Here is a 6694-nt window from a genome sequence, read left to right as displayed (position 1 = left end):
AAAATACAGACTTTTTTCTTATTTATTGGTAATTATGTTATTATACTAGTACGGCTACAGACTTTTTTCTTATTTATAGGTAATTATGTTATTATACTAGTACGGCCAACTAATTAGGTTGTAGCCCCTGAACCAAAACGAGTTTGACACCTCGATATACACGGAGGGATTTTTATGGCTGGTATATTGGTCAACTTTCAGTTCAGTGTTTGACCAGGACCATATGGTCGCTATTTTATTTGTACGATAACGTTATCCTCTGTACGATTACCATTATTACACCTTTAAATGTCTAAGTTTGATCTTTAGCACAACACGGTAATGATGAACCAGCTGCTCGATTTTTAAAGTAAAACTGCGATATAAGCTATAATAAGAAAGTGGTACTTTTAGGTTGCCGGTGTAATACTTCAACATTTCATACCTGGCAACGCTAATTTCCAATCTCCCCGGTGATCCACTTGCTCGACACGGCACGGTGTTATGATTGAAATTGAGAAGTTTTATATTTTCAGGCAGACTCTTTCCACCGTACTGAACATCAAGGGTCTAAACTTTATACACAGCCAGACTCCCATTAACCTTTTGCATTAATTAAAAATCCAGCTTTGAATGAATTTCATGCTGGTGCATTTTAAGTGCGGAGCCGGGACCGGAGAGTAATTAGCCCCGAGTGATTGAGAGAAAGAAACAACATCTTAGAATTTTTGTGTCAGCTCACTGAACTCAAATAACTTTGACAATTTTTTTTTTTATTTATTCACATTTGAAAAGTTAGGACAAGCTCTAAGACTCCCATCAATTTGGAATGTGCTAATGGCTAGTTTCGGTAGTCAGTAGCTTTTTGGAGGCTATTTAATTGGTCTTGTCAATGCGAGATTAGTCAAACTATTTTTAACAGTATTTCACCCATTTCTTATAAGTCATAGAGTGTTAATACTGTCTGCATTATGCTTAAAACATTCTTTACAACAAACAGATTAGCTTATTAGCTTGATGCTAGCTGTGCTTAACAATCACCGTAGCAACGTAGCAGAATTTTTTTGGCTGGATCACGCATTGGTGGATCACACTCTTCATTGCAAGTTTAAGGTCAAATTTGGAAATACGAAATAAAAGACAACAAAGCACAACACGAGACAGTAAATAGTAAAATAAAATAAACCAATCACCAATCGGCAACACAGGAACATAAGATGTGCATCCACTGATGGTGGAACTGTTTTTATTCCTTTCATTTAATGTAAGTGACACAGGGTTTCAGATGAGGTACTGGGAGTCCCACCATTTTGGAATATGCTAACGGCTAGTTCTGGTAGTCCATAGCTTTTAGGAGGCTATTTTATTTGTCTTGCCAATGCGGGATTAGTCAAACTATTTTCAACAGTATTCCACCCATTCTTATAAGTAATAGATTATTAATAGTCTGTATTATGCCTAAACAATTTTCCAACAAACACATTAGCTAATTAGCTTGATGCTACCTATCTTTAACAATCACCATAGCAACAAAGCAGAATTTTTTCTGTGACAAAAGTGACAACAGTTAATGTTTTTTCCGTTAGCTGATTTTTCTTCCCCCAAGGACTATTTTGAAGGCTAAGCAGGTCGTCACTTTTCGTTCAATTTTCTTCTAATTTAGATGAAGCCATTGTTGTTACTTTTGTGTAGCTTCTTGATGCACTGGTAGTGTATGTACGTTTCAATAGCATTAAAGGTTTTCATTCGAAATCCAGCCGAGGTTCCTATACTGTACATGCTGATATACTGCACACCAATGTTAGAGGTGCTGATCTTTTCGAAGTGAATAAAAAAAGTACGCTTTTTAACTCAAGGTCCCTACATTACAATGTACTCAGTATTCACTACTGCTTTTCAGTCTTGACACTGCGGAGAAACAAAGTGTTAAATGTTATTTATTGCTACAGGAAAAAAAAAAGAAAAAAGCATCACAGCGTCTCTTCTCCTCTTAAGACAATGTTCCGAATGTACTACTTTAAGACTGAATTTCATAAATAAAAATATTTCTTTGGTGCACTTCATAGTGTCGATCTTAGTTTTCTTATCATCTCTGGTCATGTACTCCGACTTACTGTAACAGCTACGAGGAAAGACGGTCGTTTGATGCCTTCAAATGCTTCAATTATGTCCCAATAACTGAGGCTGAGAGTGAGACGTCCTCACAGAAAATAAACAGACAAAAAGAAATTTAATTTCCTCAGATACACACTTCACATGCGATACGCGTATACATCTTTCATTTTATTTTAGGGGTGTTTTTGAGTCTTTCTCCGGGAGTGACAAATCATGGGAGTCTTTGCAGTACATCGCCGAAGACTGCTGAAAATAGCACGGCACTGCCATTAGGCAAATGATCACACCATAACATCTGTGTTGCTTATTTTTAAAATGGTTAAATTGCATCTCCAAGCACTGACTCATGCAATAATATGTCTCGTCCTGGATTAGTCCCAGGATGAGACATGAGCAGCCTAATAAAGAATCTGCCTTGAATCTGTGAAATCTTTTTGGAGATACAGTATATATCTAAAAAAAAATAAGAAAACAACAATAGAAATAATAATAATAATAATAAGACTTTACATCTAAAAATGGATGTAAAGTATACAGCGATAGCAAACATTGCGCAATCATACTTGGTTTCCTTTCCTTTTGATCGGTAGAGATAAACATCTGAGGAATTAGATGCGTGCGATATGCCTCATACATGTCGTACATATAAAGGGACAGTTCAAAAATTGTTGGATGGTGTACATTATCGAGGTCACAGGGGTAGCAACACTCATTTAATGCCCCGGGATGGGCCTTTTGGTCATTGTTGTCCTCAGTGTAATCGTCATCTTCATCACCATTATCATTGCATGAAGTCAAATTGGCTACACGGGTTATGTCACTGACAGAGGATGAGCAATGATGACTTCAGGGATTGCATCACTCTCTTCGTCCCTGCGCTTCCTCTCTGCCCTGCTAATGAGCAGGTCCGACTCCAGCCGGTTACAAATAACCTGTAATACACAGGGGCTAATTTGACCTAAATGTTATATTTAGTTACCTGTTTTTGATAATATATATAGGTTATATGAGATTAATGTAAGCCTAAAATATGTGTATTATTATTTTCTATCATGGAAACTTCAAGACACAAGTTGCATTAATCAATTGCAATTGCTCCCTTTTGTCAGCAGAGGGCCAGACCTGCAGACAAACTTTTGGCCGGAAATTGTTGTTAGCGGAGATGAAACCAAACAACCGATCGCATTTCTTAATAAAATCCTATCATAATGTGTGTCACTCTGCTACCCTACCCTTGTGGAACATGAACAAAATATCTTTCTATAGTAGAAAACTGAATTTAAAAAAAACAAATAATGATAAATACGACAATACTGATTCAAATAAAATTTATATCTCAACCTTAACCAATAATTTTGCTTAATGTCCGTGTAACTATAGCTAAAGCTAAGTTAGCATGTAGCTGCGCTACCGCACAGCATGGATGCTACGTGTATATCTGTCATGACGATTGTCAAACACTTGCAGATGGCCAGTAGACAACGATATTATGCAGGCACGAAAAACTGAAAAATAAAAATGGCTAATTTGGTCAACGTTCAATTTGGAATTATCAAAATAATAAAACGAGTAAAATCTAACACTTTCAATGATGAGTTGATACCTGCGCTCTAACGTTACATCGCGTTTTCCACACCACCGGATCCCAAAATGTTCCCCGAAAACAACACAAATCGTCAAAAACATGAAACGAAATATGCATCAATCTGTACAATACCAAAAAAATCACATCTAAGTCACAAAATGACACATAATATACACCCATGTGTAAAATGTGTACTTAACCCCCCCCACATGTAAATGTGGCAAAATCATAATCACAATTATTTTGATTCTTATTGAGATTACAATGTACAATGTCTTTCTGTAAACAATCCAGGTCGAATATTTTGGATGTGTTTTTTAACATGAGAGTGTTGCTTTGTTGGGTTTTTTTCATTTTGCTTTCTGATAGGTTAGAGACGCAGTACACATACCTAGCAACATTACTTATCTGAGACGGACGAACAGACAACGGAAACGTGTTCTGTGTTCAGATGAGTCAACCTTTAACATTTAATCTGAAATAGTCCTCACTGTTTTCAGTGAGTGTGTAGGAAGATGAAAAAAAAAAAAAAAAAAAAAAAAAATCGGTGGCAGAGCGGAGGAGAAAAAAAGCTTTTAAGACTGAGTGAATCAAAACCTCCTCCTCCGCCTCCTTCTCCTCCTCCCTCTCCCTAATGAGTCTATTCCGTCTGTGCCATCAAAACTTTGATCACGTTACAAAGTCCTTGATCACATTGAGAACTTGTTCATGCAAACTTATCAAGGTGTTCTCACAAACGTGGACCTGCAGTCAAATCACAAATCACCTCAGCACAATGCCTGCCTCTAAGTAGTTATTGTAGGTAGCCACGTCAGTAGGTTAATGTCCGTTAACGCTCGGGAACCATAATGAAGGGCGGAAGAAAGCGAATGTAGCACAGTCCATCATATGGCGTGCAACGAACGAATGTAAACAAAGCCATCATCTGCGTATAGCGCCACATGACGATTTATTCGTCCACTACGCTCACCAACTAGTTCTCATGTGTGGATGTATGTCACATGTTCAAATTATAAAAAAAGACTTTTTAATAAAGTTATTGGAAATAGCGATGTTACCATGAAACACCGTGAGGTCGAAGACGTACACCGAGGACACCCTGTACCAGAAGTGTGGACTCGAGTCTCATGTCTTGGACTCGAGTCAGACCTGAGTCATCAATTTGATGACTTTAGACTCGACTTGACAAAATGTAAAGAGACTTGCAACTCGACTTGGACTTTAACATCAATGACTCGGGACTTCACGTGTCATTGACTCGACAAGACTTGATACTTTCTCCAAAACCCAAAGATTATAAAGTAAGTTATTGAGGAGCGCTGTGTATCTCTCATTGTGCACATATGTGCTGTCGGCACAACATCCAATCAAATAAAACAATGGCCAATCAAATTGCGGGACAACCAATGTGAAAGAGCTGTCGAACAACGCGCGGGTTAGAGAAAATTATACCAAAGATCGCGTTGTTCGGATTTAAAAACTACGAGATGGTCAACAAAAAAAGGAGTGGCAGTGAGTGGAAGGACTCGAAAGGACTCGAAACAGAAACGGCAGGACTTGGGACTTGACTTGACACGTTTCAGTCTTGACTTGGATTCGACTCGGACTTTGCCTATTTTGACTTGAGACTTGATTCGGACTTGAGTGCAAAGACTTGAGACTTGACAAAAGCAAACATAAACTATACTTATGTTCACCTCTGCCCTGTACTCTATTGATGAAGGTCTATGTATTACCCAATAAGCATACTTCTCGCTCAATATACCATATAGAAAACATACGGATATAAGTTGTGTCCTTAGGCATCAAGCACGATATATACCTTTTAAATTTATAACTGCATGTACTGCTGATCATTCCAGTCGGAGCCCAGTCACAGTCAAGTAGCTAGAGTTCCATTCCATACAAAGGAAATGCATGAAAATTAGAATCACGTTTAGTTGAAAAAAAACAAAAGCAAACATAAACTATACAGGATACAGGGTTGATTTTGAGGGACCATCACTGCATCCAGATCTTATACAGCCTCATGGTAGCTCCCTTGGTCGACCTAAGGTGCCCGCGGGGTATGTTCTAAAACTTAAACTAGTCAACAAGAGGTTCAAAAACTGTACCGTTACTGTGCTTTTTCGAATCAGTTCCACTTGCAGTGATCATTACTGTGCTTTTCGAATCAGTTCCACTTGCAGTGATATTCAAATGGGTGCAATGACGATGGTACGAAGAGTGTCCGCTATTTTAAGCCCCAGAACGAATTATTATTACATTGTTCAGGAAGTCTGTATCAAACAAGTAGCTCCTCGTATTTACTAAGTGCCCTTGAAGTAGCTCTCAGTTTCAAAGAGGTTGATGACCCCTGGTCTAAAGAATACCGGTGAATCATCGCAGTAAGGGAGCGAACAACGTGGTAACACGTGGTGTCTAACAGGGCTAAAGTGTAGAAGGAGGTTTTACACCACTGTTCATCTCAAACTGTGAAGTCAAGCGAACACAGAGACAGGCGAACGCAGCAGATGGAGTTGGTGACAGTGATGAGTAATAAGTCGTGACAAGGGTAGAACGTCGCAGAAACGAATGAAGACGGAGAAAGGGACGGAACGTGTGTGAATAATTTGCAAAATTAGGGTTCGTGCAGTAATTGTTTGATAAAAGAGAAATTAACATAATGATACAGTATGTCTTATTATGTTTCGATATTAAAATAAGCTTTTGAAGCCATGGTTATTAGAATAACAATGGGAACTTTATTAGTGACCTCTGTCTTTGAGCGCGAGGGGAGCAGTGTATGGGGTGAGATGTCCAAAAATATCCTTGACCAGCACAAGGAACTCCTCTTCCTAGTTAAGTTATTTTAATTAAAAATGATGCTTAATACCATCTGAATGGGCGACTACGTTAAAATGCGATTATCGGATTTTCGTTCTCCCTTCAGCACGGTGTGTTTTGAACATTAAAACTGTGAAGATTAGGATCACTAACCCACAAGGTGAGAACCTTGAAAAATACTGATTCCTT

Source organism: Cynoglossus semilaevis, chromosome 7, assembly GCF_000523025.1.
Source record: "Cynoglossus semilaevis isolate Cse_v1.0 chromosome 7, Cse_v1.0, whole genome shotgun sequence".
NCBI classification, from domain to species: domain Eukaryota; kingdom Metazoa; phylum Chordata; class Actinopteri; order Pleuronectiformes; family Cynoglossidae; genus Cynoglossus; species Cynoglossus semilaevis.
Note: the sequence above shows the minus strand (reverse complement) of the source record.